The 25803-nt window shown below is 39.9% G+C and overlaps 1 long non-coding RNA gene across 3 annotated transcripts in view; it reads right to left on the bottom strand.

The window, feature by feature from the left end:
- The window catches only part of LOC117008213, a 76748-nt gene extending 51367 nt beyond the window's left edge, over window positions 1-25381 (bottom strand). For 2 of the 3 annotated variants that reach the window (XR_004420311.1, XR_004420405.1), the window contains exons 1-2: window positions 25261-25381; window positions 14740-14861 (exon numbers count right to left, since the gene is read on the bottom strand). This is a non-coding gene — a long non-coding RNA (uncharacterized LOC117008213). Of the gene's footprint in view, window positions 1-6294; window positions 6384-14739; window positions 14862-25260 lie in introns of all 3 variants that reach the window. The other variant, XR_004420343.1, reaches the window with a different exon arrangement.
- Window positions 25382-25803: the final 422 nt, after the last annotated feature.

Below are 25803 nucleotides of genomic sequence, written 5' to 3' on the forward strand. Positions count from 1 at the left end.
CTTTTAGGAATGGAGGATTCATGAGATGGGCACACCATTGACCCTTACAGTAGCACCACTATTTCTCCTATTTTTCTGCTCTATTTCATCCTGAACACTACCTAATACACATTTTTTCCTCTTTGATCCTCAGTGAGCACTCAACAGACATTTTGACAGAACTGTCCAAAAGTACTCCAAGGTCTTCTGTGATTGCCAATAGCTACTTCACAGCCTATCACTGTATATGTGCAACTGGGGCTATTCTCCAAAGTGTATTACTTTCCTTTCATCAACAGTGAGTGTCAGATGGCACTTTATCACCTAGTTATGAAATGTGATCTTTTTACACCATTTTTGTGGCAAGCTCTGTTTCCTCCCTGAAATTTCCTTTCATCATTGTCTTATCCCCCTTTATCAGGTCACTCATGAACAACTCGGGCAGCACTGCTCTAACATTGATTTCCAGGAGACTGCAGTGTTCTCTTTCCCTGCAAAAACACATTGTCTGTACCTATAGCTCAAGTGAGATCCAGTGTATAGAGAAAAACAGCATATGTAATTTTGTGTATTGGATAGCTTATACAGTGCCAACAAGAACATTTCCCTTAAATCCCAGATTTTATCTGAGAGCAGACATCTTGGACATCATGGAGCATCCCAGGTGACACTAAGTGTTTATTTTTAGGCCACAGAATCCAACTCTCTCTTTCCTGTTTCTTAATGAATTACAGACTCATATAAGAACAATCACATTGCTTAGTAGTTTTGTTCCTTTTCAAGTGCTTGGAAAAAGCTATTTTGGAAATTCAGACCTACTATAAGAGCTTTTCACACATGCTAGTAACTACCCTAAAGAAATCTCTAAAAAATTTCCAAGGGATGAGATCCCTCTGGGAAAGCAATGATAATCCTGTATCAAAACTTATTTGTTCATATGCTTCCTTGTGTTTCTACTTTTGACCACGTTTCCTACAGTCTTCCTGATACAGATTTATTGGTTGCTAATTCCCAAACTCTCTGAAAAATCTGTTTAATATATTGAAGTCACACTTGCCACTTACTAATCATGTGGTACCAAGGCAGTTTTATGTGCTGTATATAAACTAAAACAATTCAAAATGCTGGTGCAAAGATGCTGAACTCATCTGAGTAGTGTCTTAACAAAAATTTAATCATTAATTAATCTGTAACTCACCCACATGCCATGATCAGACCCAGACAAAAACGAGACATGCTTCTAATTCTTACTCTATGGCCCTTTTGCATTTAAAAACTACAGCCATAACAGCTATTCCTCCTAAGGTAAGTACAATCAGGAGCTGGCCAAAAATAAAATTCTTTTGCTCCTGTGGCTTGTATCTAGTCCTTAGGCAGAACATCTTATGGCAGGAAAGGGATTTTTTGGAATGCCTTTGCACTGGGGATGTACTGCTATTGCCACATAAGGAAAGGCTCTCACTCCTCACTGACATTTCTATGACAGCAAAACCACTATAGTAGAGGCTGGACCTATGTTTTAATACTTTGCCATGGTTGTCCAGAGGGCCACAGCAACATCTCCGCTCTCTGCAGATCTGTGGCCCTGCCCCCAGTTTCAGTCATTTTCCTGCATCTTTTCTTTTACATGTGCTTTCAAAGAAAACCAGCCCCAGCTGCTCAAATATCTACCACTGTGCCCACACTGGATACATAGCATCAGTAAACAGAGGAAAAGCAATGTGGTATGGATCATATATCTGGATTTTCACTGGTGAGACAGAGGTGAAAGCTTCTCAAGGATGTTTAATTCATGAGTCATCATCATCATTAAGAATTCAAACCTTCCTGTAAATGCAAAATGTGAATAACTATTGGAATTAATTAAGCAATGTCTCCTTTTGTGTAATGAGTAGTAAAAAAAAAATTCATATGTAAGAAATGAAATTTTACTATTGCATAAAGCTGTTTAAGAGGAATTGTTTCTTTTGTCCATGAGGAAATCTATTTCCAGATGTCATTTACTCCTTTATAGAAATCTTATTCCTCTTTAACATCAGAGGCAGAATCTTTTTCTTCTGTACATCTGAAAAGATTTATTCACAGCCACTCTTCTAGTAAGATACTTCAATCTTGTGGTAATATTTAGACAAGGTCAGTTTCTGGCTAAACCTAATGTGTTGCTGTAGATTATTTCTATCCTTAGCCAATATCATATCATATAAATGTATTAGGACATTTTCCTGGACTACAACATCTTTAAAAATACTGGAACAGCTACAGAATAAACAAATAGAAAGGCATTGCCTGTGGCTGACCTGTGATTTGGAGCTCTCCCTCAATTCCTTGACCTTCATTTTCAGTGTATGAAAACAAAGCCAAGCACCAAAACCATACGCCTGTCACTTCCTCTAACATTCTAACTTTAACTCTAACATAATAGGAATGGAACAGAGCATGTAATATGCCTTCACAAGTGCCCCTGCATCAATACATTCATATTTGTATTTCATAGCTGTGTTGCACAGATCTCCATCAGGTCTAATGCTATTTTCAGCTTCCAGCCTTTGTTCCTTGCTTTCTTCTTCACCTTCCCCAACAGAAAGAAAATCTAAGATGAAAGTCAAGCCATGCTGACTATTCAGTAGTCTTCTGTGGCTCACGTCTGCCCGGAAGATCCCTGTGCACTGGGATTAAGTTTGGATTTTGCACAGCAGATCATAACAGTGTGAGAGAGAGTAGTACCAAAAAACCCCATCATTTAATGCAATGACCTACTTTCCCCCTTCAGCATTTCTCACTGGGACTGGGGTTACTTCTGTGCTATGAGAAAAGGCAAACAGCAGAGAGGGTGGGAAGAAACCAGACTGAATTTTTTAAGACTACAACACGCAGAAGACTTCAGAGTCAGATTTATGAAGATCAGCAAGTTTACCAGAGACCATTTGTGTCTTACTCTGCTCCTGCAGCACATTTTCAGAGATACACACAATCTTCCAAGGTTCACCCAGAGGGCAAGGCCTAGAGCAAGTGGGTAATGCCAAGTGAGAGGACAGCAGCTCCAAAGAGGGCTGCACAGCTGCCTCCCCAGTGTGAGATGTGCATGGGGCTGCTGTGGTGAGGCCAGGTGCCCAACAGGAAACCAGCACACTTTGTCCAGTAACACTGTAATCTGGACAGAAGCATTTAGTGCTTCAGGTGGTACAACTCTCATTTCCCCCTCAGGATTTCAAAAGTCTATATGATAATTTTCACCTAAAGAACACCATAGAAATATCAGGTTATAGTGGCTGAAACGAAGCATTAGTTCAAGAGCATGAAATCAGAGATATTTTTGAAAGTGGCTATGGTTGATAGCATGCTATGGGAAGTTAAAAACCCCAAACAGTGATGGTAAGTGAATATCTCTGGGTTGAGGATGAGGTGGGAGATTCCAGCTAGGAGGATGCCTAAGCCTAAACATTACAGGAAACCTGCAGATGTTTCAAGGTCTATTTCAATATGCAGAGCTCGAGCTATGAGTCTACATAACAGATGGCAGTTTCTGAGTCACTAAACATTATTATTTGGCAACAAAATTATGCTGTCTCAACCATTTCTCATGGGACTCTTGCCACAAACTGCTGTGAAAGCGATGTGTGTTCTGTAACATTCAATTGCAGAGCTTCTAAATCGTTGAGCAGAGTTCCATATAACTGTAGACACAGGCGTGTATATATATATAAATAAAAGATCTAAAGTAAACTTGGCATATATCAGCCTGAGTCAGAGAAATCAACATTGGAGTCCAGAGGCCCACCATTTTCTGTGTGTTTCTGAATTATTTACCCTTGCACTTCATTACCTCCTAACAGATTAAACAATTAATTTTTAAAGGAAAGTTTTGTAGAGAATTTCAGTAAATATGACAGGTGAATTATATCTTAACATCAAAGTCTGGCATTAAAAGCAGCTTTCTCTTGAAAATATTTGCATAAATAACAACCACACCCTATTTATAGATTGATTCCAACAGTGCTACTATAAGTATTATATGTCCTACTCAACAAGTCGATAAAAGCTTAGAAGGCCAAATAAACAAAAGGTTTTAGGCACCTAAATGCTTCCTGATTCAATTCAGTCTGAGTTTGGTGGAACTGGTGGGACTTAGGTACTGGGCCTTTGTATCTTTGCAAGGCTATTGAAGGTATTAGTCACATGGACAGGATTAAGAAGCCCCAGCTCTAGTTTCATCCTCAGTTTATTAGGTTACAGTCTTTTCTCAGTCGCATCAAAAGAGTTAATAGAAATAGCACATGACCTTTCTGTGATAAGGCTTTTTATCACAGCAGCCTCCCAGAGAGTCAGTGTCTACTTTGCAGAGCTATTAATAGACAACATTCCTACAGGAACATAATTCACAGAGCTGCGTGCACAAGACACGCACCAAAACCTCATAAAGCACTAAATGGATTATTCTCTGAATCAAAATAAACGAGTTGCACACACTGCACAGTAGAACGTTCAATACAAGCTCTCTACATAACAGCGACATATCTGAAACCCTAAAGGAGAGAGAAATGGTGGAGAGCAGGTAACAGTCGAATGATTTGGTATCACATCTTGGGCAATGAGATTGTTATTTTCAACCCCTGGTAACTCCCTTCTGTCTGTTATACATGTTATTTCTACCCTGTAAACACTGCTGACTGGGAATTGAAGAAAAACTATGAACCATTAGAGCAGAGACTATTTAGAAGAGAAAACACAGAAAAGGGGAAAGGATGGCTTCTCTTAGAGCAAAGCAAACCTTTAGAGTTAAAGCACCTCCCTTTCAGAAATAACATATCTTTCCTCCTTCTCCCATGCAATGCCATGCAATTTATTGAGTTAAAAGCCTGGTGAATGAAGTGCTTCTTTCTCAGCAATATGCCAGTGATATCTTGAGCTGCTCATAATAGAAAGCAAATCCTGAAAACACTTTTTGTAAGCAAAGCCATTGCTTATAGGCACTTATGTATGTAGAAAGTGATAACTCCTTTCAGTGTGCTCTTTAAATTGTCATTTTTGGCAAAACCTTGCATTTTTGAAAAACAGAACCAAGGTATCATGTTACACAGAAAAAAAAAGACATTATGGTCCCAGGGGGAAAAAACAATCTCCCTTTCCTCCAGGTTTTATCTATCAAAACAGGGCAACAGAGCTTTGCAACCTTGACATTGTAAACTTATGTCACGGTGGCTGCTATTATATCCTGTTTGCAGTGCTAGGTATGTCTTACACATATCTGTACTCCATCAGTACAAACAGTAGTAGTAGTTTAAGAAATGAAACAGTTAAAAAACATTTAGCTAAACTACAGTCATAAATAAAGAGATGATGACACTTGTGGACAATTAAAATATAGGAAACTTCTGGATTTTGTTTTTAAAGTTCATTGTTTTACTTCCTATTTGCTTTATGCATACACCATTTAAAAATTGATCTGGTGATAATTCATAGACAAAAAAAGTTCTGGCTGATTCATGGATCAAAAAAGCTGTTATACAGACAGCATCACAGCTTAATCTCCATTGCAAAAGTATATGCAGTGAAATCCTGTTCCCTCTGAAATGCACAGGAGTCTAACATTGAGTTCAATAGAGAATTCCAGCCATCAGCTGAAGGTATTTTTAAACTGTAAGATGAGGCAGCCAGCACAAAATCTTATTAGCTAACATCAAACAGTGCTCAGACAAAAGAATTTCATATTCATATTGTTTTGTTGTTGGAGGGGCTTGAATTTCCAGGGTCAAACTTTGTGAGCTCTGCTTCTGGAACTGTGTAGATGTGCAGAATTAGATGCTCTTACAGCTGGACCTTTGTGATCTTTTCTTTTCCTCTAAAGTTTACAACATGTCCCTGATTAGAAAAGCGTCCAACAATCCCAAAGTTGTCAAATATTTTTTGATTTTATTTTGTAGAGAAGCAGACACTAACAGACATGAGATGCTCCCTAAGGATTTTATCTGCCCAAGCTTTCTCTTTCTCAATATTTTGTGCTCAAGTATCTCATCTCTACTTGTATCCCACCTTGCACCTGAGCTTTGGCTAGAAGGAATACCAGCAATACCTCTGCTTGCAGAGACCTCACTACTTCTTCTTTTTTTTTTTTTAACTGTTTTTTTCCCAGCAATTATGAAGCAGGACAAAATATCAATGCGCAGGCTTCAATAAATGCCTGAAGTCTAAAGAAATATCTGAAAGGGATGGGTGTTTTCCTCCCATAAGGCAGGCTAATAATCTGGAGCACATTCTTTCAGCCAAGTAACATGCTCTGTCTCACTTTAAGAGAGAAGTAGTGAAAAACCACCTCACCTTGTTTCATCACAACATGTTTTTACAGTTGTTCTGTTGCTGCTTCAGATGTTGTAAAATGCACCAGTTCAGTCAAGTGCTCCTTCAGCCTGCATGAAAACAGGCATAGGAAATTCAATACCCTTCTAAAGACTTTTTTTCCTTCCAAGCTCCCATCAGCCACCATTCCATCTCTTCACAAAGAGCATCCAGATGTTAACAAACATACCAAACTTCCTGGCTTTCAGTGGCACAACCTTTTTATATTTAGCTGTTTCTATAATTTATTTTGTCCATCCTGCAGTCTTTGATGATTTTTCATATTTCCAGCTTACCACAAAATATGTTGTATGAACATCAATAGAAGAATTTAATATGAACCAAAACAATATTATTTGCTTCCAATCCAGGGAAACAGAACCTTCATTTAAATTTATGTTCATTGGAGCTTTCACTAATATTTTTGTGGATGGGAAGTCAATGTGGAGCATCACTGAATATTCCAGTTGGATTCCAATAGTGAACTTCTATTTCAGAGTTCCAAACAACTCAGTTCCAAAGAAACTGAGGATCTTTTAAATAGTTTTTGAAATGTGCTTCATTTGGTAGAAAATAAGGTTTTAAGATCAATACAGGTCTGATTAGGTCAAGAAGTGCCAAAAGTAGAATATACTATGCCTTCCACAGGCTTTGCAGTATCACTGAACACATTAATGCTTCTACACTACAAAAATCTTTCTGATTTAAACTCACAGGCATGCTGATCTGAGCAAGGCTCTTTAGGGTCTTTGCAAATGATGGTGAGAAAAATTCAAAGGAAATGCAATTACTTAGATAATGAAAATTATCATTACAGTCAGCCTTTAGAGACACCTGTAAATTCTGAGATCTTTGGGCTAGATTTTTCATCAACACTACCTTTGGGTCAAATGAGCTCCATTCCAGGTAAATGAGAGAGAAAAAGAAGAAAGAAAAACAGGACAAAGAAAGTTAAAGCAAAGCAGTGACAATGCTGTCTTTCAGCACAAGCCCCGTGTGCTGCTCCAGAGCAGCAAGCTAGGAGAAGAAAAATCCACAGCAAATGTCTTGGTTACACTCCCCTGCTCATGCCACAGTTTAAAGGTTCCTACTTATGAGAGCATCTCACTTTCCCCCGAAAATTATTTTTCCCCCCTACAATCTAGAAAAAACTTATCAACCACATGAAATGAAATGAGAAACTCAAATGCAGTAAATGCTTTGTTATGACAGCCTAGATAGATGAAGTCAGTTGTGACACAAGTATGATTATGGGAGAGGCCTCCGTTATTTTGGTTTGCTTTTACACAACCTGTGCTCTGCAGTTGAATATTTGCTTAAAGAAATAATGCATACAAAGTAATGGCTGACTGTATGCAGCAAAAGACCAGATGCTATTGGGTTACACTTCCCTGACAGACAGTACTAAAAGTTTGAACAGTATTGCCTCAATAAAAACGCAAGAAGTTAAAAACAACTCCAGGCTGTAACAGTGCAGTCGCTGCTCATATCCTACCCTCATTTATGTAACAGTGTTTACTACTTTTTCTCCCCAGGAGTAAAATTTCAAATAATTACTCTTTTAACTTGCAGTCTCAAAACTCTGTTCCTTTCTTTTATAGAAAGACTCCATAAAGTCTGATTCTGTTCGCTTCCTTTCCAATCACAAGGTCTTCTGCAAATGGTCATTTATACCCAAGAAACAGCTTCAAAGGAATCCCTATGAGAAAAAGTGTTTAGAGGTGATTAGCAAAGCCCATGAAGATATTCAGGGCAAGGTCCAGGTTTAACTTCAGCTACAAGTAAACATTGAGCTTTTGCTGTCAAATTAGAATCAGAAACACAGAGAAGCCACAGAGAAAACCAGTAATGTTCAGAAAATATTCTCTCTCTATCCCCATGGCTATAAACAGTGAAATCTCAGGACTTCTCAGTAAAATAGGCAAAACTGGATTTTGCTTCCTGGAATAAGGAATTGGAACTGGAAGTTGAACTGTTTCTACCACAAAGAAAAAACGGGCACAAGTGGGATGCAGTGCCAAAGAGCTGGGAACCTTTGAAATTGGTCTGTTGCTGTCCTAAGGAGAGAAGAGGAAAGTTGTTGGTCCATAACTTTGAGTCGTACCTCAGATGCCCTCCCTATTGCTCTTCCTTCAGCAAGAGCACCCTGGCCTTTGACAGCTCCCAAGGAAACAAACCAGGATTACAGAGCAATTCGTTTATTTTTGTTTGAGCTTGCTTTTTCTCCCCAGGGTGACTTTGACATTCAAAGGGAAGGTTCTGGCTACCTGTTGCATTGAGTCTGTGTGCAGAAAGGTTTTGGTAGCAGGAGGGGCTACAGGAGTGGCTTCTGTGAGAAGCTGCCAGAAGCTTTCCCTGTGTCTGATGGATTCCAGGGCAGCTGACTGCAAGGTGGACCCACCACTAGTCAAGGCCAAGCCCATCAGCAATGGCAGTACTGTCTATGGCATTACAGATGTAAGAAGGGGGAAAATCTCCTTTAACTGCAGACAGAGAGAAGAGTGAGAATATGTGAGAAAAAGACCTTTAGAGGTGACACTTGGTGTAACCCCTTTGTTGCCTTTTTGGTCCTTGCTAAGCACTAGCTGAATCTTGTTTATGATAGAAGTAGTATTCTACCCCAGCAGAGAAAGTCACTTTTCAATAAATCTGTAGTTGGCCTGCTGTGTTCTGTCCGTGAAATTGTTAAGCCAGTTCCTTCCCCATTCTGTGTTATCTATTTTATATTAATGATTCATGAGTGTTGATTTGTTGGTTTGCTTTTTATAAGAGTATGCAGTTATTCTACAAAGGATTATATAAAATATTCATGAGGTTCAGATATAATACACCTGCAGTGTGGTTGCATTACCTACCAAGTCTTACCTCAGTTAGACTGATTTATTTATTTTGGCTCTGTTTTCCTAATGTTTCAGTCTTTCAAGCCACATAACTTCTTAACCAAGGAAGTTAAGAAGCTAAAGTCAATGAAGTGTGTTCAAAGCTTTCACTTTTACTGATTTTACCCCTCCAGATATTCACAGATCACAAATCCTGATCTGATCAGAGCCAGATGGTATGAGTATGCCTAATCCATTATACTAAAGGTTTTGGAGGGGATTACTGAGACAGCAAAGAGCACGCATCAAAGAAGAAAAGAAGAAAAGTTTTCCTCTTGTTTGCACTGAAAGAAACAAACCAGCACTTAAAACGCACACAAAATTAAATAATGTAACAAATGCTCCTCTTTGTAGGAATGCCAATGTTAAATGAATAAACAAGTTAATGTATATATAAGGAGACCATGAGATGACGACACAAATGAATGAGTTTTGCCAGACCCAAGTTTCATCTCTGCCTATCACTGCTCCCAAAGGGAACCAATTGTGCAGTGTTCATTCCATTATGCTGATGTATTGCTGTTGCTCCTTCTAGAAAGGGGAAAAACTAGAAGCTTCACCAATTGAAAATAGTTCTGTTCTTAAAAAGTGTTCATTTGGTTTGTCTGCTTTATATTAGAATGAAGAACTTCCACTAGCCAAGGGTTTAAGCAGTACTTTTTGATGAACTGAATTGCATAATGATGCTAAATAATACAAAATAAAGATTTCTAACAATGTTTTTTTAAATAAACCCTGAAAAAGTTGTTATAGAGTGACCTGCAATTATGAGGAGCTGAGGGAGTAGACTCACAACAGTTCTTTGTCTTAGGATACAGAAGGATCAGGAAAACTAAAGAAAGATTTGAACAATCAATGCATGCAAGAACCCCAAATACAGCAGTGGGAAGAAGATGGAAATGCTGCTGAGCATATTGTAGCCAATGCCCAATCCTCCCCACCCAGCAGGATTTGTGGTTTGTTCGGTGGTGGGCAGGCCTGTATGGCTGAATCAGTCCTCAAATACCTCGCACAGCCATCAACCCCATACACACCACTGAACCCAATGCCATTGGAATGAGAGAACAGCTTTGTTCAGTTTAAAGGCCAGAAATCTTCATGCACCATTCATGGACTACTTGGTCTGACCAAACTTTTAATGGCCGACACACATGTAAGATGAAAAAATAAAACTCTCTGTGCACTAGCTGCCTGTTCTTGAGTTTTAAACTTATGAACAGACTTCATCTTATAAATGCTGTCTTCATAATAATTCTGGAAAAGATTTTTGGAACACCAATCTGCAGCTGGGGTGGGAAAAGTACAGATGAGTCACACTTTTTATCAGTTATATAAACTTTCATTTCTATTAAACTGTTTTCTGAATATGCATTTCCCCTTTTTTTTCCCCTACTTGTTGATGTTGATTTAGCATTGTTTTTATCTACATCAGAATAACAGTGGTTCTTATTTTCATGGCAAGTTTTGCTTTCATATTTTTGCTAATAACAACAACAACAACAAAAAACCCCATACTGTTTTCTTGGCACTAATCAGCCCAATTTAACATGACTCCAGAGCTGACAAGTTGTGGCTTTGTTATGGGTACAGTTAAGCACATGCTTTTCAGTTAAGCGTAACATTCATCCTGTCTCTCAGCTGGATTTCACTTTCAATATACACCACCTAAATCTAGAACAGCTTCTTGCAACCACAATCAGAATCTTACCCAGCCAGTTAATTCACGAAGGAACACAAAAATATCACGTTCAATGTGACAGCATTGTTGTAATACATTACATGCAAAAATGTTGTGGGAAAGAACCTGCAAGTAAGTTAAGACTTTGTGCTGCTTTGGTGGGGCTTGACACTTACAAGCAGAGAGCTCTGTCACACCACGTGGGTAGTTGGAAGGTCAGTCCCCATATATGGCTGGGCACATTCAGTAAGACCAAATTCCATCTGTGGGGCACAGCCTGAAATGTACATGTGGGCACAAAGATTGACAGTGCAGTTGTCCTAAAAACCTCCTGCACAATTGCAGGCAGCAATTCTCACAGCAGCCCACACAGTTGAGGTGGGATAGAGGCCACAGCCTGACCTGTTCCAACCCTCCACTCACACCTCTCAAGTGCCAACACACAGACCAGGTTGATGTTCAGCCAGCAAAAGCTTGAGGCCATTTCTTATGCCTCTGACAAATCCTGCTACTCAAAATCCCATGGGCAAGTGTGAAAATTAATAAGCAATAAAGACAATGAAGAAAGGTTTACTTATGGTAAACAGCCTGGCCTACACCCACACTGTGAAGGATCTGTCAGTTTTCATGGAGCAATGAGAACTGGAGCCATTTCAACTGATTTTTGCCTCTTTTATGTTCCACATTAACCAAGAGCTCTGTTCTACTTTCTTTACTGGAACCTAACTTTCTGTGATGCACCAGCACTTGCATTTCTAGCTCTGGTACAAAGCATTTAAATCTGCAGGTATCATCTGCTCCTCACTGTGCCTTGAAAACATGCTACTGGTGTGCACATCTTCCCTTGCCTCACTGCATAGTTTGAGGTTACTTTTGAAACACCTGTCCTTTACCTCAGCCAGAAGGCCAATTTATCTCACATCTTGTATCAGACATGGGGGCCAAATACAACTGCTGACACTCTAGAACTACTTCTATAATTTTCCAGTACTGAGCCCTTAGGACTCCACTAAGCTGGAAATTGTGTGTGCTACTTATACTACTTTGTAGGTTTTCCAAAATAGCTGAAAAGAAAAATTAAATTAATCCTAGATGCAAGATAGTGAGTTCAGACTCATGAACTGTAAGGTTTCATAACAATTCTAAAAGGAATCATCCCAGTTTGAAGCAAAAGAAAGTTTATTCGTCCTCTCCATGCTTGATCAGTTGGGGCCACTCTGATTTCTGTTGGGGAACTAGTATGGAAGGAAAACCAGAGCAATCTCAGTGTTATCACAGGGCTGACCAGAAAGGGAACCAAATTCCTTTATTCCTCAATTTTAAGCAATTACAGCCCATTCCCCCTTTTATTCTCTCTAACTGGTAATCATCGATGTCTCACCACCCAAGAATGAAACTGCCCTACAAATATGTTACACGCTAAGAAAGGAATTAATATTTTTTTCCATCATCTCCATCCTCCTATTTTAGGAAGTTTGGTTTGGCTTTATTCCCCTGCCCTCCTTGCCAGCAAAATTTGTTCTTTTCCCTGCCCAATCAGTTCCTTGAGTACATTTCAATATCTTGCCATGCTTCTCCCCCTTGCCTATTGCGCACCTACCATTTTGCACTTGTTCCACTAATTATGGTTTCTGCACTTTTCCCTAAAACAGGTTGCCATGAACCAAGTGACAAATAGCATTGCCTTAAATGCAAAATCAGTGTTTAATGAAGTAAGTGAACAAGAAGACAAACTCCAAGGAGACAAAATTGCAGCTACACAACCCACACTGAGGAATGTCTCTAAATACTCAGAAATAAACAAGATTTAAGTGCATTCAGTCATTGAAGATGGATGAAGTAACAGTTTCTTGGTCTCTACTGCTTGGCATTCAATATATCAGTGAGATGGCAGTACGCCTTGACTTTAGTACAGCTTGAGCCTGCCAGGATAACAATTTGTACCTCTGCCTTTCAGGTGCCACAGTTACTCCCGGTCAGACAGTAGTGTAGGAATGTTTGCAGGGTTTTGCCTTCAGAATGAAGGAAACAAATTATGGCATGCAACGGTCAGACACATTCCAAAGTTCCAAGTAAAGTCACATAATTATAATATTTATTGCTATTTTTTTCTCTAAATAGATAGCAAGTAGCCTTGCACTCTGCTGACCAAACCTTCATTCTTCCTCTTAAAAGAGGATCTTTGAACAGAACTGAGGACTTTTGTTCAGCAATGCAACTCCTATTACTCCTATATTCTAATGTGCCTCATATGAATCACAGCAGCTGAGTAAGAGGTAAGGACCCAACACTGACATCTTATCTTCTGTTAGAGTTAGGCAGTTTTAAACATGGACAAAGCAAAAGTTACAAAATTAGGCAAAGAACTTGTCACCCTGCCAGCATCCAACTGGAAGAAGCTTTCTTCTTGGAATACAATTTAAACAGATGTATGGATTCAATTAGCGCCCGCCCAATATGAATGGTGCATAATTTACATTTACGTCAAGCTGCCCTATAAATCTGATAGCTTTACAGTCATCTGTGAGTACCTTACCCGCCATTCTGACTGACTGCCAACACGTTTTGGCTATTTATGCAGTGAGAAACAAAGGGAGCTCTTTTTTTTTTTGGGTTCCTATGTCCTTTAATTTTAGTTTTGGAAAGAAAGCTTGTGAATTTTCCCATCCTTCTTCCCTGCAGTCTCTTTTAGAGGGAAGAAAAGAAAGGGGAGAAAGAATATGAGAAGAATAGCACAAGGAGGAAAAATGTGAATGTCTCAAGCATGTCCACGTATCTTTAAAATGCTAGGAAAGAAGAATCACTGTTTCCATTTCACTCCTCTCCTCCAGTTTCAAGCACTCTATGGGAGAGGAGACGATGAAATTAAGAAGTGTATCACAAACAGCTGAAGCAGGAATATTGTGTCTGGAACATCAGATAAGTTTTCACTCTCAGTGAGTTAGGAGTTGTGATGTAAAGCCCAACCATTTCCTTCTCCCACTTCACTGCTTATAGGGAGTGTTATTTATTCCTAATGCACTGTACAACAAGCTTTGGGGGAAGTGTTTCTCTCCATTGATTCTCCAGAGGTGTCTATTTACAGTCATATTTAAGTACCACTCACATAACTTATGCACCTCTAGCATTAGTTGCTCTCCTTTCTTTTGTTCCCTAATTGATATAAGGAAAGTAAATGAGATAAAAGCATGTTGCAAACAACAGCTGTTCACTGAGTGACAAGAACTTTGGCAAACTCAAGTTGATCATGAAACTGGCAAGGCAAAATTTCATATGAAGATTTACTGCTGGGACACTCACAAGAAGACATAGAAATAGATTTCAAAACATCTAAAACATTTTACAGTCAGTAACCACCAAATAAACAACAACTGAGAACTGTTGTGAGGAGCCAGGAAAAATATGCGCCATGGCATTCTTGGTATGGTAATGCTGGCAGTTGAAAAGGTAGTTGTAGGGAAGGGTGGGGGCTTTTACCTCCTTTTGTCCTATACTCTTACAAAAAGAAAAAATAAAATTCAGGGGATATTCAGACCCTTTTTTTTTAGTTGCCCTCTATGGTTAATTTGAAAGTGGTTCATATATTCCAGGGAAAAACCTTGGGTGGAAAAGTCACAGCTGTAAGTCAGTAAATCTTCTCATTACAAACCATCACTTCTGATATGAATTAGAGTTCAGATCTTGCAAAAGGTGTGTCCTATAATGAGAAGAAGCCATGAGTCCTCCTGGTCCAGAAAAATACTCTGGGGTGAGGTTTTATTTCCAAGCTTTGTCTGGATATCCAGAGGATACAAGTACACACAAGGCAAAGCACCTGGCAGGAGTTCTGGCACCCCCGCACCAAGTAGTGTGCTGTGTTCTATAGCTTACCTGGGACAGCAGCAGGACCTCCCAGGGTCACTGCTTCCACTTCTGTTCTCTTGCATAGATAGTTTGCCGCTCTCTACCCACAGGGTCTGCTGGTTGTCCCTTGTCAGATCCTCTTCTCAACCCTGAACTCAGAACACAGAGGCTGTCAGACAAAGCATTAATCACCCTCTCACCTGAAGCTGCAAGTCTTGACCCTTTCATGAGGCAAGCACCTGAGCACCGCCTTCAGCTGAGAGGCCACTACAGTAGCAATCAAATAATGTCAGCTCGTTCAGCCCAGAGCTTGGCAAAACCACATCTCTTGTTCCTTGCATGCCACAGGGTATCTTCTGATATTCAAGGCTGCTTGCAAGGAGGCTTGATTCCACAGTCTGACAAAGCTGGCTGTCAAAATGATTGTCTGGGCATTTAGCCTACATTTTCCATTTGTATTTTTCATGTTTATACTAATTTATGCATATAAATAAGCTATATGTATCCATTAGCTTTTCTACATTTTAACAGCCAAGTATTTCTGAGTGAATATTAAAGAGATGTTAATAACATGGCAAAGCTAATTAAACATTGAGCATGTTGCTATGTAGCTAGCATTTTAAGGAGAACTACAGCTGCTGTGATGGGATTTCATTTATGTGCAAAAAAACACCCTCTTAAAATAATCAGAAATACATTATTCAGAAAAATGCAATATTGAAGTATTTCAGCTCTCAAAATAATAAAAAATCTGATGGAAGAAAATCAAGCCATTTAACATTTGTATAAGAAAGCTTCAATTTATACAAGGAGGTAAGGCTTTTTCCTCTTATGCCCTAGATGATTGTGGTTGCAATAATGCCATCTATTTATGATGGATTTGGATGAAGTAATCCAGTCTTAAAAAGAACAAAAAGAGATAAACACATACTAATAAAAGCACAGATAAAGCACATCAGCAGATATGCCACGGATCTCTCAGTCATCAAATACAGAGACAGCAAGTATCTTTAGAGTTAAGCATATAGCTACTCTGAATGTTAGCAGCAAGCGCAGGCAGGCAATTTAAACAAAGATTAAAGCAGGAGGCAAGCCATACTGCACTGGCTCAGTTGCCTCTCCTGCTAAGGATCCTGAAACATCATGTGAAAGTCTTATTTTCCTATTCTTGCTTTATAGGGTAGATCAAAGTCTGAAATATGATTTTCCATATGAAATGTGATTGCCAACTCTACTTTAACTCTGTTAATATAGTACTGCAAAGTTCTATTTCTTTTTGTCATATCCATGTCAACCATTAACTCTAAGCCTTTCCCTTTTTAGATTATATTGTCTATAAACACTTTGAAATGTGAAAATACACCAAACTTATGATAGCTTGTAGTTCTGCTCAAATATCACAACAGTTATACTGCAGCTGTACTGACCCTGGCATCTCATATTGTGCCTTCCAATAACCGTGCAAACTTCAGTGGGTTTACACAACTTAAACATCTGCAATTTATGCAGTTCAGTAGACAAGATCAATACACAGTTGAATGCCTCCAAGCGTCACTTAATCTAGGAAGAAATGGTTAGTAAAATTAAGTATGAAAACCAGATATAGCTGTATCCACAGAGGAGTTAGATCTGAAAAATGGCATAGTGGCTACATTAAAATGGAGAAAAGTCATAATTTAGAGTCATACTGGTTTTGAAGGAGAAGCCAAAACTTCCCTCTGTTACAGCAATGGCATATAAAAGGATAGAAACAGATCCCATGATCTCAGTGTTACTGAGACGTTCTGAATTTTTAGATGATCAAAAAAAAGTTATATATTCAATCAGGCTTACACATAGCACTCCCAGCTTCTGCAAAATTGCCCATGAAATAAGATGTTGGCACACTAGATTTGAGCAAAAGCAGACTTTCAGAATGGGATAAAGCACTGTGTCATTTAGAACGGAAGCAATGAAGATTAGATGCAGCTAACTATGATGCCTTATATAAATAGAGTCAAGAAGGTTATATCCCAGCCTTTCAACAGCCTTCCCTCTTCCAGACAGTCTGTCACCCCTATGACATAATAGGGAAACCTCCAGATGGGAGACACATTTTCCTATAACGGTTTTTCTACAGTCTAAAGATTCATTGCAGGGTTATTTCCACTGATTGCCTCCCACAGGTCAAAACCATTCAGTTTAGATGTGCATCTAAAATAAGCATCGCTGTCATATTCCCCAAGGCAGCAAAACATAAGGAAGATTTTGCCAAGATTAAAAACAAACAAAAAACCCCAACTAAGACTAAATGCCAATATGCAAAACCTGTTAAATGGTAGCCCTGCATAAAAAGACTGACATGAACCCTGCATCTCGATTTATGCTCCTAAATTTGGGTCTTTGATTCCCGAATGATTTTCTTTATGAATGTCTTTGAGGAATAGACAATAGAAATAGTCATCAGAGGGTATGGTTTGCTTAAGCACACCACCTTTTCTTAGAGAAAGCCACCATCTATAGTTATATGAGAAGAGAGTGCAGCTGCTGAGATGACGCCTTGAGTGGATTGCAAGGATAGTATCACCCACAGGAAAACAAGAGAGACAACAAGAAAACAAGAGACAACAAATCAGGTCCCACCATTGTGACCTGCAGCCTTGTGAGAAGGTAGATGATAGGTGCTCAAATGCTAATTTTGTACAGAATATTTGTCTTGAACATACAGAGAACAGAACCTAAAGACTTTAACCTGAACAGTCATCTTTATAATCCTCCCTCACTACATACTTGGTGGTGGATCTTCAGGCCCTCTGCCTTGAACCTCTACCTAAGAGCTAGAAAGCTCCCTGGCATAACATGTAGCAGTGCAGAGGAGCCAGATTTGATTTTTCTCAGTTCCCCTCCTGAAGCTTGCAGAAGAAGCAAGGCAAATAAATCCATGTCCGAAGAGCAAGTATATCTCTTAAATGAAGTTAGAAATTAGGCAGATTGTTTCATCTAATAAGTAGAAATAGCATGGATGTCCCTAAGCCTAGGTGAGGCACTGGGAAAATAAATGTAAAAAATCATACTGTTAGAACCAGTTGATGTACAGTACCCACTCTCTCATTACAGAGTTAATCAGCCAGAGCCCAGACCATGAGAAACAGACTAATTTTGGACTTAAAGAGACACAGAGGGAATCTAGCAAGACTTCTTCCAGAAACACAGAAAGCCACTCAGGTCAGCAAGCTCATCTTTGACTCAGAGGCAACATGAGCAAAGATTGTTTTGTATTAGGAGAGAAAAAATTATGTACTTGTCTTACGCTTTTTGCACAACATTAACAAAATGACCACACTGCAGCAGTGAGCCTAAATATCATTTTCATTAGAAATGTCACAACTGAGACTATGTCTGACAGTAGACTACAGCTTAGCAAGTGTGGATCTAAATCATTTGCAATAAATGTAGATATGTAACAAGCAATTCCCATTTGCCCCAATTAAGGACTTGGAGAAAAAGAGTGTTAAAATAAAATACCTACTGTGAAAGCTATAGAATGAGACTGTGATCCATATTTAACAGTTTTAAATTAAAAGACGCCAGAGGAGAATGGATGGTTGCCTGACGCAACTTTGTTTGCTACAAGGATGAAAGCAAGAGTATCTGCGCTGTTACAAATTTATGTTTGAGTTGGTAAGGGTTTAAGAGAACTGTAAACAGTCAAGATGAAATCTTGCATCTGACTAGGAATCCCAAGAGCTCTCAGTGTCCTGGGAATGACTGTGTGCATGTGAATCATAAGATGCAAATATCTGTTTTTTCACAAGATATATATAACTTTAAAAACCCACTACAACTGAACTTCGTGCATGGAAAAATTTCTTGTTCCAGAAAAAGTGTGAGTTAATCAGGTACAAGGCCATTCATTCTACAAGATGGGCAGTAAGGTGCCAGGCCATGTCAGCTATCCACTCAGGCATGGCAGGACACAAATGGACTCACTTGATCCAGCAGCAAGACAGTAAATGTTCCCAGGGAAACCAGATGATCATACAACAAATAGCAGAGCATACCCCAGAGGCTGAGTGTAACGGGCCCTTAGGTTGCTCTTACATGTCTGGAATTTAGCATTGCATCAATGTGGATATTACATTTCTATAATTTACATATTTGTTTCAAGAAGCACCATGTAAGTACATTTTCAGTCTTAAAAGGAAGACCTGGTGGGAACCGATCTCCCTTTGGGCAGTGTTTATTATCTGGGACTGTGATACAGGGTACAGCCCCAGCACAGGAGTAATTTTCAAGCTGTACAAGAGCCCCTGCTCTGCTTTGAGAGAGAGCCCCATTGAGCAGTAAGCGATGGGAGACAATTATCCCTGTCCATTTCCACATGGCAAAGCACACAGGGACATTCTGCTGTATTAATTTCTGACAAACTCTGTACAACAGCAAATAGAGCAGAATATAAGAAATCAGTTGCTTTGTTGTTAGAATAAATTCATTTGCAGAGCAGTGAAAAAGCAACTTGGAAACATGTCAATGGTCTCCTGCCTTAGGAAAAGCATAAGGGCGATAGAGATTTATATTTCAGAAAAAAACAAATGAAAACAAAACTAAGCAAAAACCCAGGAAAACAAAAATAAACAGAAAAGTCAAAACAAAACAAAAACAAAAAAACCAGTCTAACATTGAGATGAGCTTGGCAGAAGAAATAAAGATATATTTTGCCTGGCATAAGAACAGACTAGCCCAAGGTGATGTACAGAACATGATTTAGCTGGAACCTTGGAGTTTCTAGTTGGAAACCCAGTCTTACATCCACTGAAAACTATGGAAAGACTTTCAGACACAAAACTAAGTGGGATGCAGACTGAATCCTTAACCAACACAAATGGGGAACAAGTTGGTAGGTAGCATTTGTTTGCAACGAGGATTTCCAGGAAAATTTCCCTAAAAGAAGAAATTCCTGTCACAGGAAAATATTTTTCTTTACCATTATAAATTTATTTTGGTTTAATTTGCCATTAGATTAACTTTAAAAGTACTACATCTCTGTGCAAACAGAATACATACCATGAAACATACATTCCTGTAGCTAGTTCATTTCTGGATGAAAGCTTTAAATTTGTTTTCCTCACCACCCTTTTCTCTTTTTAAAATTTGTGACTTTACACAGTTGCACTGGTTGTAGTAAGCATCATGTCAAAGAGTACTTGCCTAAATAAATCTAAACTTCTCATTAGTTTTGTAGATTGGGTACAGTTTAGCTGTGTTTGTCTGAGTTTTCACTGTTTTCTCTAGAGAGATAACAAAGTAGCTGCCACTTTGACAAGTCTTTGCCAAGCAGGAAAACTTCAAAACACATTTGACTAAACTGACCACATGAAATTAATATATTAACAACTTGGAAGAGAATAACTCTTACTCATACATAACTTAGATATTGTTGCAACATGACCTGTTTGGGCAGAAATATATGAAAGGTGGTTAAACCTATGTTAAAAGAAGTTCTTGGCCCAGAACTCTCCATCAGCACTGCTGTACTGAACAGCTGTCTGGAGACATGTGGACACACATTAAGTGCCCAAAATATGTGCGCTGTACCCCCAGCAGAAATCCTTTGGCACCAGAAAGAAAGCACCCTCCAAGCTGCCATCTCACCATCTCTGTCCTGTCCATTAGCATTCATCCTCACCTCACAGTAACACAGCTCATCCAGGTTTCAGAGAAGCCACCCTTTGCAAACCACCCTCCTTCCACATTGCTACAAGCACTCACGCATGCACTTTGCATTGAACACAACAAACCTGGCCACTGTTGGGTCACAGGAAGAAAATACCAAACCAAACACTCTTGCTGTCTAGCACACAAGGCACACCTTGGACAGCACTAGGAGAGGCCATCCCAGCAGTTGCAACATCCCCTTTCCATATTTAGCAAGCCAGGAAGAAGAGGGAAACCTGGTTCTGCACAAGACAGGGATGTTCAGCTGTGCAAGCAACACTTGATTCTTTAGCTTTCAGATTTCAACTACAACCAGCCATGTCCCATCATGGGACAGACAGGAATTATCTCTTCAGCTGTCTAACTGATAAGCCAGCACTACTGGTACATATGTGCTGAGGTTTCACACCAGCTGCTGCCTAGGTTGCCACACTGCTACCCAGCACCTGCATGGACAGAGCAGCTGTGTATAGTAAGAATAACATGTGAGCATTATTGAGCATTGGGAGGGACAGTCCTCAACAGGATTCAACCAGTTTGCCCCTTACTTTACACATTGCCCAATTCCAAACAATCACAAATATCTCTCTGTAAGCCTAAAGGGTTGCCACCACAAGAACAAACAATATTTTCTGTTTACCACAGCTGTAGGCTTCAAACATGTGGCCTGGCACCCTGTCACTGGACACACCATTCACATCAACTGAGGCAACAGGTCCAAATAAGTTTACTGCTACTTTTTCCTTTGTTTATAACTCATTCTTCTGCTTCAGTCCTTTCTTGGCACAAAGCAGAGATTGAGCAATAGCACATGCATCTCATATTTCCACTGCCACAGGTTCAACAGAGTACAAATCACGGAGACAGATGTATCATGGATGCAAATCCTCAGCCTATGAACAGCTACCTCTCTGACTTACAGACACTCCCTGCATCAAAAAATACAAAGTAGGCAGCATTATTTATAAACACTCATCAACATCCTTCTGTTTTGAATGCTTCCCTCTTAGCCATGGCAGGCATTTTTTCCTCACAAAACATTGAGTTATTGGGAGGCAATGGCAAGATCCTCACAATACCACAGACTCCTCATCTACACCACTCTACACCATGCCACAGGAGTGGAGCAGCTGAGGTACCCTGGGAATCTATGGATTTGCTTTAAGTTCAGTGGAAACAGAAGATAGCATGGAACAGTCATTTTAGCACTTTTATATACAGTAAATTCACGAATACAAGCTGCACTGAGTATAAGCCGCATCTCTGGGTGTTGGCAAATATTTAGGTTTTTGTCCATAAATAAGCCGCACCCGAGTATAAGCCGCTCTGTCGTTCTCAGCGAGGACCCGCGTGCAACAAAGTTACCAAATACTAACAGAACCATGGCAGGGCGGGGTTTACTGGCTCGGCTCGGGCTGTGCAGGCTCGGCCTGCTCGGGGCTGCCAACGAGGCCAGGTGGCCCAGCCCGGCGCTGCTGCTTGGCGGGGCCGCTGGGGTCCAGCCGCCACTGCCACTGGGCTCGGTCACCACGGCCCAGCGCTGCCCCATGGTGGCAGGCAGGGACGGAGCCCCCCTCGCTCCTGTGGTGGCACCGGTGGGCGGGGACAGAGCACCCCACCGCCTCCCCAAGCCGTGGCAATGGCAGCGCGGGGCCCCCGCCTTCCCTCCCGGGCTGTGGCAATGGCGGCACGGGGCCCCCTCATCTCTCTCCCAGACTGCGGCAGAGGAGGGAAGGAGAGAGCTCTCCCTCCTCTCTCCCTGCCCCCCGTGCTACCTGCAGGGAGCCAGGCTCCACCGGCGGCGCAACAGAGTAACAATTTGTAACAATCGCGAAATGCCGGCTTTTACTGGCAGCTGCTTGGCTTGGCACCCTGGCTGGCACTTCTGAGGTTGTAAATGTCAGAAAATTATTCACATATTAGCCGCTCCTGAGTATTAGCCGCATTTCCGGTTTGGGAGAAAAATCTTAGTCAAAATGGTGCGGCTTGTATTCGTGAAATTACTGTAAGTATGTCAGGAAATAGAAGAGTTGACGGAGTCCTGTGGTAGTGATTACCATCCACAAGGGAGAGAAACAAACTGCACAATCCTCTGATCATTTGCAGAAATAATGCTTGTGACAATATAGAGTTAGGAATTTTATTACAATCTCTGTATAAATTATGTGATTTCACCATATATTATCTAGCACTGTTAGAAGGAAACGTTTTAAGCAACAGTATAGGCTGTCCTGTTTTAAGAGGTGAACAAGTTTATCAACAAGTTTGAAGGATTTAAACTCTTTGTGAACATCACTTTTATCCATGTAAAAGCTTTAAAAACTACAGTGAACAGTAAGGAAGTAATTACATATTGCAGGAGAACAAGTAAGATTTCGTAGATGTTAACAGGCACACTGAGCTGTATCAGCGCATCACAAGCTCTTTCCGCAGCAGCCTGAAAGTCCTGGTTAGTGACCCCACATTTGGAAGAACCAGTGGAGGATTAATAAACAAATCCCTACTATTGAGACAACCTAGCCATTTGGAGCTTCTTCATAGAAAACATCTTCTGGTTGCAAACCCATTCCACAAGTAAATTTTCCTTTTCGAGGAATTTGTCACTCCCAGCTACAGGAAGTTCACATCAGTCAGTTCCATCTACATCTGGCTCTTACATTCTTGTACAACTTAACAAAAGAGCCTCATTCTAGCTCTTACTATGTTTGATGCTACACTACTCTGAGTGGGGACTCAAGGTATGATATCCTGATCCAAGCTGGAAGCACCTATCCCTGAACATAAGCGTCTCCTCAATTTGCTATCCACAGTAACTCCAGCCTTTATGCAACTACTATTAATGTAAGATTGGCATTGCAGGGATGCTGTGTGAACATTTGACATAACACAGGTCTTGTCTGGAGAAGGTAGAAATCTAAACAGATGGAAATGTAGGAAATCCACAAGTAAGTGATCCACCAGCAAAAGGCTAAATGGGAGGAGTAGGGAAGAGTTCACATCTCCTCATATCCTGCTTTTGTGTGGTTTCCAGGGCACTGTCACCATTCACTAGATCTTTCTGAAGCAACTTTTAAGGAGTTTGCTTATTCTATCTTCCTCCATGTACAGAGCATACCACAAGGCATATGATCTAGTGTTGTTTAGAGTAACAAGTAACAGAGCAGTCTGTGCAGCTTCCAAAGGAATTCCTGGTCGCTTACTCTGTGGTTACCATTAATACCAATATGTGTTTCCTGGTTACCACTCCTTGCAATGTCTATACACCAAGAACAGATGATCATTACACAGAGAGCAAAGAGCCTAAATGAGTACAGAGGCAAATTACCATACAACAAAAAATTTGGTTCATTATAATGTAACAGAACAGGTTAAATTCTCAAAGCATTTTAAGTATTGAAAAAATATTCAGAAGGTGCTACTTTACATGTAGGTATATAATTTTTTCCATGTTAGACAATGCCCACCCATTCATTCTTAAAATTAAACTCTAAAAAGGTAATCTGAAACATAAGGCTGGAACCTGTCCTTCCTGCACGATTCTATAATTAAGATAGAACTTCATGAAGTATTTGCAAGAAGTCTCACATTAACCAGCTACTTTTATATAGACAACAGCTCTTCCACCAAGAATTCATACAAGTAAAATTAAATGAGACCTTGCTAAAAGAATCCCATCCACAAACTATTAAAATACTGGTAGCAGTGAGACAGTTTCATACCCACCTTGCTCGGTTTTAGGGTTGTGTATTGTAAGTCACTACCTAATGTAAAGTTTATTCTTCTTTTTTGCTACAGTTTCTGAGGGTTTTTTTCCCTTCCCCCCTTAATAAAACATCAGAAGTGAAACATAGATTAGTCATATCTGAGAAATTCCAGCATATCAGTTTGCCAGCCATTAGTAATCTGAATTCTGTGTAAAGTTCCCACTATAAAAGCAAAATGCAGACCGATTTTGCCAAAGCTTGCTCAGATAAAGAGGGGATCCTTGAACTTCTTTGCAGGAGCCAAGCAAAATGCATTAGCTTGCACTCTCAGTATGTAGAGCCAAGGGGAAAAGAGAGACCTAGCCTCACATACTGGCTTTGTGCCCTTTCCACACCATAAAATGACTAAGGCAACATGGAAGAAATGTTCTCTGTGCCCTGCTGAAATGTCACATTGCTTGTATTCTCATTTCCAAAGGCCTTTGCTTTACTAACAGACATAAATGCATTGCTTCTTTTTGGACTCCTGTATGATCCAGTGTTTCACTTCCTTAATTTGAACTTTGACAGCTTCCATACTGTCAAGGCATGCACTGAAAGTGATGCTGTGCAAGAGAGTGAGAAAGCAAATGAGGTGCAGTTTTATGTGTAATATGATCTACAGAATTTCATACTGCAAGCAGTAGGAATAAAAGTAGTCATTAGTGAGATGAGGTATAAATTTTACACTCCTGTAGTCAGTTACTCAGCTGATCTTTCCAGAATCTTGGAAAAGTGTGCTGCAGCTATGCATATACATTATACTTAATGATGGCCATTAAGTCTGCAGTCACAAGATTCAGTCTGCCTTTTGCAGTTAAATTCATACTGCAGCCTCCTAGATTTTGTAATAGTTACTGACATGGTACAAAATAATATTCCTGTGGAATCATGACCCTGATTAGTAAAGGCATAACTGCACTCCCTTCTTCATCTTCATTGGTCCCCATGGGTTTATACTAACAATAAATTTGTTTCGTTCTTTGAAGATGAAAGGTGCTATAAAGTGCACTTTATTAAAACCACTATAAAGACTTGTTATTTTTGCTCATATACCTGCTGAGTGATGGTTTCCAGAACAGCACCCCCTGAACACACACACTCACTTTACCTTCTGGTTTGGAGCATTCCTCTTAAAATATAAGCCACTTTTCCAGCTTTTGGTGTACAGCTTCTTCTTTGCTTCAGGACTATAGATCAGCCTGCCTATAACCCAGTAAGCTGGATGGAGATACAGGTTTACTGTAAGGTAGAAGTGATAGAGAATCTTAATTAATTAAAATCATCCAGCAGAGCAGGTTCATAGCCAGATGCTGGTCTTGACTCTTGTCTAGGCCATGAAGTGGTGGGTTTGGGTTCAGATGTGGCAGTGCCAAATCATCACCATCTTTGACCCCAACTAAAAGTCTTCCATGATGATTCTAGTGATGATATCTTTCCCTGCATGTTGCCTTTCCTTACATAGAAGTCCTGAGAAACCTGCAGGACCATTCTACTGAAAAATGTCTTCCTTCTCTTTTCCCTTTGGTCTAGAATCTCTGAATCACTGTTTCCCAAAACAATGGCCCAAAACTCACACAGGCTTATTCTTTTGAGGTAGATGACAAAAATGGTAGTGCTAGCAAAAGAACACCCCAAGTAATTAGTTTGTCTA

The sequence above is a fragment of the Catharus ustulatus genome, chromosome 1, assembly GCF_009819885.2.
Source record: "Catharus ustulatus isolate bCatUst1 chromosome 1, bCatUst1.pri.v2, whole genome shotgun sequence".
Taxonomy (NCBI): Eukaryota; Metazoa; Chordata; class Aves; order Passeriformes; family Turdidae; genus Catharus; species Catharus ustulatus.